At 37.5% G+C, this 14,968-nt stretch overlaps 1 protein-coding gene across 1 annotated transcript in view; it reads left to right on the forward strand.

Annotated features, from left to right (window-relative positions):
* The window catches only part of LOC114460871 (protein kinase C-binding protein NELL1-like), a 376,823-nt gene that overhangs the window by 167,193 nt on the left and 194,662 nt on the right, over positions 1–14,968 (forward strand). The gene's annotated exons all lie outside the window — the stretch shown is intronic.

Below are 14,968 nucleotides of genomic sequence, written 5' to 3' on the forward strand. Positions count from 1 at the left end.
GTTTAAGACAATACAATTTATTAAAGCTTTCCAAATTTAACAAATTCTATTTCTTGAGTATATTGCAGTGGTGGTAGTGGATTGGTTTTTTATTGCTTGGTTGTATAATGAACCAATGCCCTTTGGCTCATGCAGTATGATATGTGGGAGAAGATCATCCCGTGTCCTTGTCATTCATGTTTCATTCATTTATTTTGATTATGTAAAGTGCTACTATTCTTTATTCTGCTGCTGCTGTACAAAACTATTGTAACCACTAGGGCGACCGTGGCTCAGGTGGTAGTGGGTCGTCTTCTGATCGAGAGGTTGGGGGTTCGATCCCAGTACCTGACTATGTGTCGAATTGTCCTTGGGCAAGACACTGAACCCTAAGTTGCTCCCAGTGGTCGACTAGCGCCTTGCATGGCAGTCCTGTCCCACTGGTGTGTGAATGTGAGAGTGATTGGGTGAATGAGCTGATATGTAAAGCGCTTTGAGACTGTTTCAGTGTGGTGATAAAGCGCTATATAAAATCAAGTCCATTTACCATTTACTATGGGAATAGTAAAAGTTTCTTATATTATCTTGAAAAAAAAAACAAAAAACTAACTTTTCAAAGGATAATTTCAACCTTTTACTTCTTTTTTTCCAGCAATTGATCTCCAATTTATTGTTTTATAAGGCCTATACTATGTCTTTCTCTGATTATATTATGGTGTCGTAACGGTTAATGAAGCGAGCTTGTAATTAATTGGAGGGTCACCGGTTCAAATCCAACTTTGGCTATCACCGTGGGATGTTGAGCAAGTACTGTAACCCTAACTGCTCGTGTTCTTCGTCTGTTTGGATAGAAGCTATTGCTATTCATCCATTCATTTTCTGACCCGCTTGTTCCTTTTTTCAGGGGTCCTGATAAATAAAATTATTATACATATGTATCAATCGTCCCAAGCAGTGGCGGGCCATGGATTTGGTAACTGGGTCTTCAATGGGAGATAGTCAAGTTAATTCACCTCTTAATAATACCACTATGATGTCATAATTCCAAACATTCATGGCCTGTACTACGAAGCTGGATAAGTATATCCTGGATTTAACTCCGTTAGCTTCACCTAACCAAGCTTCCTCTGGCAGAGAGCAGCTGTCCTACGAAGCAGGATATAAATAGGTTTACTTAAGCAAGTTGATTTCAGACAGGCTACATGTGCTCCTGTGACAGGGCGTAGATTGCAGTGTCGAACCAATCATAAACACAGAGAAACTTACGTCACGATTGAGGAACAATTATTTAAAAATATGAAGAAATAAAATCCATAATTGAGACCAAAAACAACACTGTTGCTGCAGTGAAAGCAGGAAGAAATGAACACAGACAGGAAGTGTCTGGATGTTCCTGGTGAGACTTACACCGGAGCATGTGAACGATTAATGAAAAAATGAATGACGTGATCCGTTTGCGACACATCTGATGTAAATCTATACCTTTCCTTAAGGACGTCATTGTTAAAGGAAATCATTGCATTTATTCATTAATAATCTTTATATCCTAAACGCAGCTGTCAGATCTGCACCAATCAGGATCTTCTAACAATGGGCAGCTCATTTTCCGAGAGAACCGATTGGTCAGGAGGCGGGACTTTAGTACTCGCTCAGATCTTATCCACTTTTTAATCTGGTCCCGACCAGGTTCGGTGTTCAGCCTAAGTTACCATGGTGATTTAGCCCGGTAAGATGTTAACCAGCGCCGTAGTACAGCACACACCGAACAAATCTTGGATGTTAGCGCGATAAGAAGAAATCCAGCTTCATAGTACTGGCTGAAACGCTGACACATGCCCACACATTAATCAGTCACGGAGATAAAGCTAACATACACGTTATTAACCACTAGGAAGGAATCCGAGGAAGAACGTGCAGTCTCACGCATAAAAGGAAGCAATACAGCCCCTTTTTTTATTCAGCAGCTCTCACATCAGAACATTCAGTTACTGCAAGAACTACACCACAGATGGTCAAATTTATGAGTACAGAGTCAATATAGACAGTTTATTGTATGTTGTTAATCTACCTACATCCTGTGGAGAAAAGGGAACTGAAACCCAACTAAGCAAACCCTGGACAGAAGGTGAGCTACACCTTAGTCCAACACAGACACACTAACGCTCAACCATTGGGCCAAATGACTCCAATTAACATGCACGTCTTTGGTTGGCATCCCAGAAGCTGGAAAAACAAAAACAAAAAAACAGACCAGGCTCTGCTCCTGCTCCACACGCTCCTCACTTCTTTGTCTGATTCAATCCAGTAGAATATTTTTGGTTTTCATTTAGTTTTTTGATCCGAGCTGGGTGCTGGGAGGATCTCACTATGTGTGCCGTACCAGACTTTGACCTGAGACAGAGGCTACGTTTACACTACAGGCAAATGCCACCCAAATCTGATCTTTTTGCCCGTAAGCGACATGTATCCGATCTGTTGAAGACAGTCCGAACAGCACAATTCTGATTATTTCAAATCTGACCCAGGTCACTTACATTCATGGTCCTAAATCCAACACGTATCCGATTGTTACGGCCCCCTCTAGGATGTCTCGTCAAAAGGCTTGAGGAGCCGCAAATAAATGACGCCATAACAGAAATAAAGGTTTTCTTAAAGTATTTATTTACACTGGGCCAACCCTATACAGGGCCGTCGCACCCAGTGTCCACCCTCTAGACCAGTGTTTCTCAAATGGGGGTACGCGATGGCACTACAGGGGGTACTTGAAAAAGAGAGAGAATGGAAAATCAACAAATAAATTGTCAGACTCTGACCCACCTTAGGCGTGATATGACGGGAAATTATAAAAACTATAAGAATAAATATATTCAGGAGCCACTAAAATCAGTGTTTTTCGACCTTGGGGACGGTACCCCATGTGGGTATTTTTTAAATCCTACACTGGAAGCCTCCATCTTTACTTCCCTAAACACTGTACGTGCCTGTGCGGTCATGGGTCACCTTAGGACAGTGGTTCCCAAACTTTTCACAGCCCCGCACCCCTTCACACATTTAACCTGAAGCCATGTACCCCCTACTCCTGCACACTTAAAAAACATAATAATGTAATGTCTTATACAATGTAGCCCTACGGCACAAATCTGGCCCTTCAGACCATCAAATTCGGCTTGCAGGAGAAAGTTAAAAAGACAGAAAAAACATAAATTATTGTCCAGATTAAAAAATATTTTAGTTGTAGATAAATCAGCTTAGGATATCTCAGATATCTAAATACACAAATTTTATGTATATTCCACAATATTTGAAGAATCACATTTTTCCCACGACTGCAGTCATTTTAAATTCAAAATTGTTCAAAAAAGCAAATATTTAACACAATTTCCACAAAATAAACAAAAATTGTTCACAAAATTAATAAAATTTGGAAGAGAAAATTCTGCAGGGATTGATATGTCACTTATTGCTTGGATATTGTTGGCGCCTTATATACTTTATGAATGGTTTATACGTCATGTAAAGTACAAACTTGTGTACATTAATCAATGTTTTTTTAACTTCTATTCACGTACCCCCTGTGACAATTTGTGTACCCCAATTTGGGAACCTAGGCCTTAGGACCTCTTCTGCACATACGGGTCACTTTAGGGTCGCATTCCATTCATACTCCATTTAATATGTAATATAAACAATCACACACACAAAAAAAAATCTGAATTGTGCATTAAGACCTGCAGTGTGAATGAGCACATTCTGGCATTCCTTGTGTTTTGACCAATCTGGTAATGACAGCAGAGACTGCAGGGAAATGTTCCATGTGCTGGTAATAGCACAATTATACCAGTGAGGACATCCTTCATCTTCAAAGAACTCATTCTGTGTCCTTGGCCCCTCAGACGGCAACATTCACCCTCGTGAATGAGTGAAAAAGAATGACTAACAATCTTTCTGGAATGAGTGAATAAGACAGAAATGAATGAGTTTCGTCTTCTACAAGGTTCCTGAACAATGACAACCAAGATGAGTAGTTCCCAGACAGCGCTGCACCAGGTGAGCACACACAGGCAGCCATAAAACTCATGTGTCAACAGCATGCAGTGTAAATCATAAATAAAATATACAGTGTAACCCAACTGTATGTCACGTCAGACAAGTGATGAATATTTTGGGCTCCGTCATCCATTTTCAGAGGGGATGATGGGATGCTTTGTATGCCAAGGCTCTAAATTTATCCCAAGCTTCAGCTTTGTTCCTGCATTGATTTTAGCTGCCAGAGTACATGTCGAGGATTTTTTTATTTATTTTTTTTTATCCCCACTGGAGGAGTTATTTTTCTACTCAGCTCCACAAAGCAGGACAACGCAGAATGGTTTACGACCCAAATGTTCTGCCAGGCCATGTTACGTTCACACTATATTTAACTGCTGACAATTAAACGCCTTAACAACCCCTTTGGTTGTAACTGTCATAGTGTTAATTTAATGCTCCAGTGGGAACCAGAGGAACTGTAGCACAAAGGAATCAAGGATAAAGCAAACTCATGTCATACTTTCATACACCGACGTAAAGGTCAGTTAAACAAAGTTAGTGCTTCTTTTCTTCCTCTTCAATTCTTTGATTTTTCATGTTTTTCCGTTTGGAGACGACTCCATCCTGAGGTAACACAAGCTGTTCACATCCTCTGCATTGATGAGTATTGTTCAGGACACCTGAGGTTTCTATTCGAAAGACTTTTAGAAGCTTTTTCAGAAGCTACGTCTCAGGAGTTATTAGAGCGACAGAATGTTATTTAGTAGATGGATCATTGAAAGGTGTTTGAGGTAAACGGTGCACGGCTCTGTGCCATCATGTCACTCTGTATCTGTCAAGAAAGTTCTCCTACAGCTGTTCTACTGTAAAAAAAAAAAAAAACTGCAACAACAAAAATGTTTTCAAAAAATAATTTGTCCTTATTTGAAGAGATTAGCAGAATTTTTTTTTGTTTTATTTTGAAAAATAAAATAAAAATATATACAACAAGGCACAAAGATCAGTTTGAAAAGGGGCAGGAAGATGTGTTGTATACATTTATTTAATCACACCCACTATTCATCATATAATTTACTGCAATATATATATATATATATATATACATATATATATATTTCCAACATTAAATGTCTTTTTTTTTAGCTTTTACAACACACACAACGATTAGTTACAAAAGTGTACAAAGACTTCAATAATTCCAAGAAAAAAGAAAAAAAAGGTAAATTAAAAGAGAAAAAAAAAAACAACTAAGCAATGCTGAGTTGAGCCTTTTGAGATAATGTCTTTTAAAGTTTGAGTAATTACATCCCAAAATGAATGAATTCCTCTACATTCCCAAATGCAGTGGAACAGTGTACCCTTTTCTTCATTAAACATTGTACAATTATCTGGAATGTCAGGTTGTATATAGGAATGCACGGAATATTTGGTGGCGGAATATGTTCGGCCACCGAATATTACAAAAAGCAACACATTCGGCCTTCGGTTTAGTGAGTTAAAAGCAAGGCCGAATAGTAGCGTGTAACGCAATGACGCAGTCGAACAACTTGCCGTGATTTTGAGTCAGAAAAGTGTGCGCACGTTGCTGCAGAACCAGAGCAGCAGCAGCTCCTCTTTTCCACACATAAACACAGCCACACTCTCTCATTTCCGCTTACCGCTCTCCATCGTCCGTCACCGCGGAAAAGTTGGAAACCGTCCAATTCCACAACTGAGTCTGTTGTTAGCGCTGTGAGCCACAAATCCGTAAACATCACTCCTCCTCGGTTTACTAGCTGCATAGGCTGGTGTAGCATTAGCATGGAGTGCTAACAGCTGATGTGTGTAAACGCCTCAGTGGCTCCAAGCAGTGACTCCCAACACGGTCGGCAGCAGAAAAAGTAGTGCAGTTTGTATTTACATATATGGTAATAATGTATAATATATATTATATATTAAACAGCAGTGTTTGTTTTACCTGTTAGATAGTTGGAGAGGGAGGAGCTCACATTCTAGGAGGCGTGTTAGGTGACGTCACCTGCCAACGTGGGCAAAATCCAACTGTCCTGTTTAAAGCTGACTTTTTACAAAATGTGGAATAACAAGGAAGGAAACAGAACTTTTTACACTTTGTTCCTCTGAATGCGGTTAAAGGGATGTATATCACTGTAGCTAAACCATTTTTTTGGAATGCATGTTTTGTTTTATTTGAAGGGCTAATATAAATGAAAAACTTTGTTGTGCTTTTTTGAAAAGCAAAGGCTACTGGAATATTTTAAAAATGTCATAATATTCAATAAACATTTAGTTTATTTAAAAAAAAAAAAAAAAAAAAAAACTGGTCTAAAAATGTATTCCAGGCTATTTATGCACTATTTAAAAAATAGTGAAAAAATTAACAACCGCATTCAGTATTCAGCCAAGCGTTTATATTTTATTCGGCTTCGGCCTCAAATTTTCATTTTGGTGCATCCCTAGTTGTATTGATTCAATTTGACAGGAGTGATGAAAACTCTTGTCAACCATTTATGTTGTAATAACCTTAACAGTGAAATAATAGTTTGTTTTTGGGCTTTTATACAAACAGAATAATAAAATAAATCTGTCTCTTCAAGAGACAGATTTATTTCTAGGTCCTTTTTTATGTCTCAACTTTAATAGTTGAGTTCTCTGAAGAGTTTGACTCGTGTAGCAATATTATTTTTACTTCCTATACACAATAAATGGATTTTCTTTTTAATGCATATCAGATGAGTGTTTCACAGTCTTGCATTCATTCCAACTCGGCAGGTTTTCATCATTTTTAATTATTTTATGACTTGTGTATCACTGAGTTATCAGCCCTGCTGTAATTTGTGTGATTTTGTGCAACCTTTCTAAACTCTACTGCAGAGGTCTGCAACAGTTATGGCTAGAGGGCAATACTTTTTCAGGCTTAACCTGTTATGTAGGGCTTCCAATTTCTGTTATCATGAAAAACGGTCGCGCTTCCTTTAACTGAAAATTGTTCTATAATAATAGCTACAGTACCTGTGTATGACAAGTCAATTTACCATTTACCTACACATCAAATCTCAAGCTAAGTATTTGTCATTTCAGCCAGATGTTCCAGTTTCCTCATCTGAATTTAAAATGAATAACACTAGATAACTTAATTAATCATGTTTGGCAGGATTTGGGATGAAGGGAAAGTTGATGTAATGGAAACAACTCGTGTGAAACGGAGGAAAATCAGAGGCTGTAGTTATGACATGATTACAGTTTATTTTATTACCTTTTTATTGAAACTCATTCAGTTATCACATCTTTGTTAGGTCCACATTAAGAATAAAGTAAGAAATAAAGACAGTGAGTAATTTTAAGTTACAGTAAACAGTTCTAATGGTGATGGGACAAAATCCCAAACCCTAATGAGAAAAATGGACAAAATATGTTGTAAATACATTTTCTTCTTGTTGGGTATGGTTGTGGTTAGGCTTTTGTTCAATTTTTTTAACAAGGGGTTGGGATTTCATCATGGATTGTGGTTTAATGCCTTGACGTTACATTATGTGTGGAGGTTCCATGTTCTCGCCTGACTGTGTGTTCTCTACAGATACTTTGGCTCCTCCCACAGTTAAAAACAAAACATGTCTGTGGTCAACAGGTTTGTTCAAGTTGCTTCTGGGAGTGAGTTTATTGTTAGAACCTTGATCATAAAGTTCATATACAGCAACATTTTCCATCCATCAACTTTCATAATTGCTTTTTACTGAACTAAACAAATGTGTTGTGTTACGAAATGACAAGTGTGTTATTCTATTTAGAGAAATGCGTCTCCTGCAATCATTCATTAGTCAATACAGTGTGTTTAAAGTCAATCAGCTTTCACTTGTGATTACTGTATAGTAATTTACATTTTATTTTTATTACATACTTTACTTTAAGAAGGCATATATTCATTGTTTTCTATCCTATCTCAAATTTTCATTTTCTTTTTTACAAGTTTGTGTAAAAAAGACGTCTATTCTGCCAAATCTAGGTATCTTTTTGGTGTCAACTGTGGCAACTGCAAGAAATACAAGGTGGCACACAGCTTTACCAAGTTTCAGAGAGGTTTTTAATAATCACAGAGGCACCCATGGCAGTTTTTATCTAGTTCTTTCCCAAAAATACCCACCAAGAGCTTCCAGCCACAGCACAGATCCTCAAAGTACAAAGAGCCTCCGCACAGCAGTGTTGTCATTTATAATTCAGGGAAATCTTCATTTCCGTTGTCGAGTACTGTTGTTTCACCTACTCTTAAGTCCAAGAACAAGTGCGAGCAAGTACGTGAAGGAACAGATGTGCTGACTGAAGTTAGCTAAAAGAACAGATGTACAATGATGAAACTTTGCAGATTAGAAAGTATTCTTTGTAGAATAACAGGTTCATTTGCAAAATGACCTCTTTTTTATAGAATTATTGTTTTTATTAACCATGTATGTCATTTTGCACCGATAACCCTCCAGTTACAAGCCTGCTTCCTTTATAGCTAAATTATTGTGAAATATGTTCTAACCATACACAGCATCAATCACCTGTATAGAAATGTTTTTTTTTGTTCATTTAAAATCCTGGAAATTAATCGGACAATGGAAAATAAATACAAATACATTTTTGGGTAATTTAAAATAAAGAAATTGTATTTGTCCCCGAGGGGTAATTCAATCTCTGCCTTTAACACATGCCTGAGGAGCAGTGGGATGCCACGGTGTAGCGTCCAGGGAGCAGGTAGCGTTAAGGGACTTGCTCAACATCCCACAGTGATGACCCAGGTGAGATTTGAACTGGTGACCCTCCAATTACAAGCTTGCTTGCTTCCTTACCCACAAGGCCACCACTGCCCTGACTTTACAATTTTGACATCTTTGTCAGGCTGAAGGTGAGGTGCACGAGAGGATTCAATGACAGGCAGGTGAAGTGTTTGTCAGACAATGCCCATTTAATAAAACTGAAAATCCCAAAACAAACCTGTGAGTCCAACAAACAAAGTACTAAACAAGTTCAGTAACTTGCAAACTCTAAAATCCAAATAAACAGAAACGGTGACAAACACTTAGTTACTACTTAAATACTACCTAAACCCCAAGGTTTTGGCCTTGATTATGGGCGGGGCTCCTGGAGCAGTTAAAGCTGTAGTATGTAGAATTGTGAGACTTGTATAGAACCACGCTCCACCGTCCCCTCCCTGTTTTGAAACCTATCATCCCATACCGGTATCCTGGTGAACGCTCCAACATAGTGACTTTTTTCTCCCTAGAGACTAGTGACAAATGTTGAGACTTAAGACTCGAACATGAATGCACATATCACTCTGTAGTTACTGTTCTCCAAAGCAGCAGCAGCTGTGATCCCAGCTGCCAGTCAGACCCACGTCACTCCGCATCCAGACTGTAAATAAATGACGTTTGTTCTCTCCACCTTGGATAAACTTCTTAGGTTTACGCACGACTTATCCCTTCTGTTCTCACGCTCTCTCTGAAACCAGTATATGGGGCGGACTGTGCGTAATCATGGATCACTGTGGAGTCTGTTTAACCCGAGTATGATTGTGGCTTTAGGTTGTTGCTTCTCTACATCAGTATTCCTTTTTTCTTACTTCGCCGTGTAACTGTTGTGCCAAACGCTGCGATGAGGACTTTGATTTTAGCCAGGCAGCCAATAGTTACACCCCAAAACAGTTCATGAATGAGAAGCAGTCTAAAGCACTTGTAAAATGATCTCTGATTGGCTGAAAAGTCACATCACACTCCTGGATTTCTAAACTTCATATATAGAGGCAAGAGAAGGAGCAGAGGTCTCATTTCCTATCAGAACACTTTGAATTACAATATGTTCAGAGGTGATGGTACATTTTTGACCAAATTAAGCAAAAAAAAAAAAAAAAAAAAAAACTACATACCTCATCTTTAAGACCTGCCTCATCAGGGAGAACAATGGTGGTTTGTGACAAAAGCTACCTCAGAAACGTCATCGGCCTGCATCACCGCTAACAGCAAAATGTGAGTGTAATAGCAGGGTTTCAACCAATAGAGGGCAGTCAGTTCAACATCTTTACAACAAAATATGCCAAATTGAAATACTTTCACTAAAATGTCAAGAGTTGGAAAATAATCAATCAACAACACTACTTTACACTCAAATACATTGCTTTTCAACGGTTCATGTGCATTGCATTGTGGGATTGGGATGGAGTTCACTGTAGCTAAAATACTTGGATGAAAAATGGCAGATGCAAAAAAAAAATTTGAACAAAACAAACTCTTCTCATATGTATCACATTAAGGCCTAATTATAGACTCTCTCTCTTGTTTTGTCTTGCTTGTTCTGGACTAAATTATAAGTGAGAGAACAGGTGGTAATAGGTGTTGTGCATGTGAGGGCAGGTATAAAGAGCTTAGCCTTTGAAGGTCATCACCAGTGATGAAACACTTCCCAATATGATCACAATCTGGTGATCTGGGCTTTCTTTCACTCCAAAGACTTTAAGCCTGGATTCCTTTAGCGGGAAAATGGCTGCATTGAAAGAGTGAGGAGTAAAAAGTAAAAATCAGATCATGGATTTTGCTTTTAACCTTCGTTTGATGAACATCTAGCATTGAGAACAAAGGAACTCCCTGATGACACTGATACACATACATCATTGCTCACAAATGGAAATGTCTGCACAATTTCAGAAACATTTTTCATAACAGAATCCTAAATGATGTCCTAAAAACGACATGAGGATCCTTTAGTGTTTTATTTTCTGCTTCAAGATGCACTGTTTCAGAGATCACAGTGCATTGCAGTGGAATGCAGAAGTCAACTTATGTGAATAGTTGGACTGGAGTTGGATCAGACATGGGAAACTGGGAAATGTTCTAAGCAAAACAAGTTCCAAAAAACACACAAAAGCCTCCTGAACATAAAAGGATAGCAAAACTACCCACAATCACATCAGGAATATAAAAATCACATAAAAAGACACAAATGACCCCAAAAATAAACAAAGCGATGATGAAAACAACCAAAAAAATTCTCAAAATAACTCCAAAAAACCCGAAAGGCGCACACAAAAAAACACAAAATAACAACAAGACACAAAACAACATCCAAAAAACACAAATGAACTACAAAAGACACAAACATCTCCAAAAATACACAAAACGACGACAAAAATGTAAAAAGCGAGACACAAAATGACAACAAAAATCCACAAAACACAAAATAACTGCAAAACACACAGAATGAGAACAAAAACAGACAAAAAGAACAAAAAAATATGCTAAATAACTCCAAAAAATACCTGAAATGTACAAAACAACACCACAAAATGGCAACAAGACACAAAACAACAACAAAGACACAAAATGACAAAGAAACACAAAGCAATTTCAAAAAACAAAATAGCTCTAAAAATATACAAAATGACAACAAATCTACCCCAAATTACATCAATAATACAAAAATCACATTTAAACACACAAATGACTCCAAAAATACAAAAAAGCGATGACAAAAATACTCAAAATAACTGCAAAAAAACCCCAAAATGGACAAAAAACAAAACAGAATGGCAACAAGACATGAAACAACATCCACAAAATATAAAATAACTACAAAAACAACAAAATACAATAACAAAAATTAACAAAACAAGACACAAAATAACAACAGAAATACACAAAACCACGAAAACAACTTAAAAATAACATAAATACTAACAAAAATAACTCCAAAACACACATAATGGGAACACAAATACACAAAACAACAAAAACATCTAAAACAACATCCACAGAACACAAAAAACTCCAAAAGACACAGAATGAGAACAAAAACACACAAAAAAAAACGTTGTTCCTTCTGTATTAATGCTCAGATTGATCGTTATCCTAAATGCTGACATGAATGTTGATCATGTAGCCCTCAGATCAGATATTACATTTTTGTGGCCTCCAATGTGATAAAAGTTGCCCATCTCTAAGTTAAATTGTTTTGCTTTATACTTTGCCCAGGTGTAATAAAAGGCACAAGGTCATTAAAAAGGTTTTTTACTGTACACAGGACTCATACCAGCACGTACGTTATGTGTCCCCTGTCGATCAGCTTCTCAAAGCAGCTACAAAATGTAAATTGCTTTTAACTGGCAACATTTTGACATTGTGTTGCCATTATCCACTACGTAAAGAGGAAGTAGAGTAGCTTTGTTTTACTCTAGAGAACTGGCATACCTTTAGACTGCATTTTCAAGTAACAACGGTCATCACATAGCACTTAAGATAGCAATTGTCTCATCGCAATAAACGTTAAGGTAATCACATTAGATCGAATCGTAAATTAAACATTAAGCAGCCACTTGAAAAGATGGATCATGTTGAAGAAGACAAATATATTTCAACTGAACAGAACCTCCTACAGATCGACTGGTTGGTTGGTGGAACGTAAAGCAAGACGAGGAAAGACCTTTATTACCCACCAAGTACTTTGTGTTGTGAGAAAAGTCCTGCGGTAAATAGACTTGAATTATATAACGCTTTCTTCATTTCAACTAAACTTTATTTATTCAGTTTGAAATAGACAACAAAGCAGTCGTCTGCTGAATATTTTGACATGAATTATGGACAATGACATGCAGTAATATTTGGTCAGTGGAACTACGGCTTTTTCTGAGGTAAGGCTGCAAGATTTTAGCTTAAAACAAAATCCTGCTTTTTTATTTTGAAAACTTTTTTTTTTTTTTTTTCATTTAAAGGGGCAGTATTATGAAAACTTCACTTTATAATGATTTTGCTATGGTGATATACATTCTTTTAGCCTCATTCAGAGGACCAAAGTTGTAAAAAGTCAGCTCCAAATGGGAAAGTTGGATTTTTCTCGCATTGTGACATCATAAACTCCTCCTCTTGACAACCCTGGCTCCTCCTACCCTATAAGAATGTGAGCTCCTCCCTCTCAAACTACCTCACAGGTAAATCAAACATAGCGAAGGCAGGTTGATATTACAGTTAATATCTTTACGTTCATTATATTGATAGTCCAGTTTATAGATGATATGAAGAGTGCTCACAATCAGTTCCACTTTTAGTAGCCGTTATACCACCTTGTATTGCCTTTATGGGATGATCCGTCATGTTTGTGAGCAGCGGTTGGACAAAACAGTGGACTATCATCTTAAATGGACTATGTCTGTGGACATAAGAGGCGTTGAGGACAAGAAAGCAACGTAGCAGCTAATGTGAGTGTTTGAAACAGCTGACTCAGCTGATAGTTAAGTGTTTACTTTCTTGCGGCGCAGCGTGAGTGGTTACAATCAGTTCCATTTTTAGTAGCCGTTATACCCCCTCGTATCGCTTTTATGGGATGATCTGACGTGTTTGTGACCCAATGCAACGCAGCAGTCGGACAAAATAATGGACTATCGTCTTAAATGGACTATTCCTTTGAGGTGAGGAGAAGAAGGAAGCGCTGCTGCTGTGATAAACACACGCTGAAGCAGCACTGAGCAGCGTGCGTGTTTACGCCCACTCGTACATATGCATGAAGGCCCAAAAAACAGCCTGTTTTTAGGAGCGCACTGAAAGTGACTTTTCAGAGGGCTGAAACTCCAGAAAACAGGAAAATAAACCTCAAATACTACAGTATGTTGTTTGGGTTCATAGAACAAATGGAGACGGGTGAAAAATAGCATAATATTCAACCTTTAAGAAAAACACACTGGGTTTAATTATTTTAAGTATTTTATTGTTAATTAAAAAAGTGAAAACATATTTTCGGAATCACGGCCCGTGGAGAGAGACTTGTGCCATGATTAAATTGATTTTCCGATTTTGACTTTTCAATAAATCCCATTTGTTTTTTCCTATTTATTTAGGTGTTTGTAGTACTTTTTCCCACATTTTCTTTACTATGGTTTTAGTTATTACTAAGCACAACACAAGGGTGTGTGTTGGAGCTAAATTGGACTTGTATGAAGCTGTAATTGTGATCCGGGAACTAGTCAAGGAGGGCATTGAAGCGATTTAGAGGAGAAAAATCTGCTAAAGAGGTGTGCGTCACAGAGCACCAGCAGGACTAAATGCAATGGTCCAATGTCACTTCTGGTGTACGAGGTAAGCGTAATGGTTGACACCGGGCCTCACGAGCAAACAGGTTTTTTCTCCTTCGGGCTGTTATAAAAGGACTTTAAATGGAAATAAAGCAAGGTACACATGTAAAGAAAAACACTGTTTTTGTCTTGATTTTTACCCTTACCGACCAAAGACGGCAAACCCCAGATTATCTCATGTTTTATAACAGGGGTTCTTAACTGGTCTCACCCTGGGACCCGCATTTTGCCACGGTTTTAAATTAAATTAAATCGCAACCCACTTTTTTTTTTTTTTTTTTTTTTACAATTCAACCAACCAAATGTAGTTTTTCAAAAAGAGCTGTTGAAAACACACATATGTAATCTTTTTTTAAACATAAATCTATATGTTTCATCAATGGTTAATGGAGACTATATCAGGTGATTTCAAGCAAAAGGGCAAAGTACACCTTGAAAGGACACCAGTCCATTTCACACAAACAAACCAGGAGCAACCAGCAGGACTTCAACCAAGAACCTTACCACAGCCCAACAACAGGGATCTATTACATTTTTACATTTCTTGTGCATGGTACTTGTAAAACGCAGACGGATGCCTACTGAAAATGTCAAAATGACAAAATCTTGTATTTGCACAAACATCTCCAGCTTTATTTACTGATAATGTAAAATGTTAGGTTTGCCATTCCGCACTTCTAATGTGCCACATCATTATTTTACATACTTAGCAAAATCTCTCATGCTAATTAGCATCTCATCCATAAACAGAATAATCTCAAATCATTGCCATTCCAGTATATATAGGCAATAATGTACTGTAAGGCAATACTAAATGGATTATTTGCAAATTACTTACTTTTTATAATATTTTACTTTTGGATTTTTTTTGTG

This window comes from Gouania willdenowi, chromosome 3 (assembly GCF_900634775.1).
Source record: "Gouania willdenowi chromosome 3, fGouWil2.1, whole genome shotgun sequence".
Lineage (NCBI taxonomy): Eukaryota > Metazoa > Chordata > Actinopteri > Blenniiformes > Gobiesocidae > Gouania > Gouania willdenowi.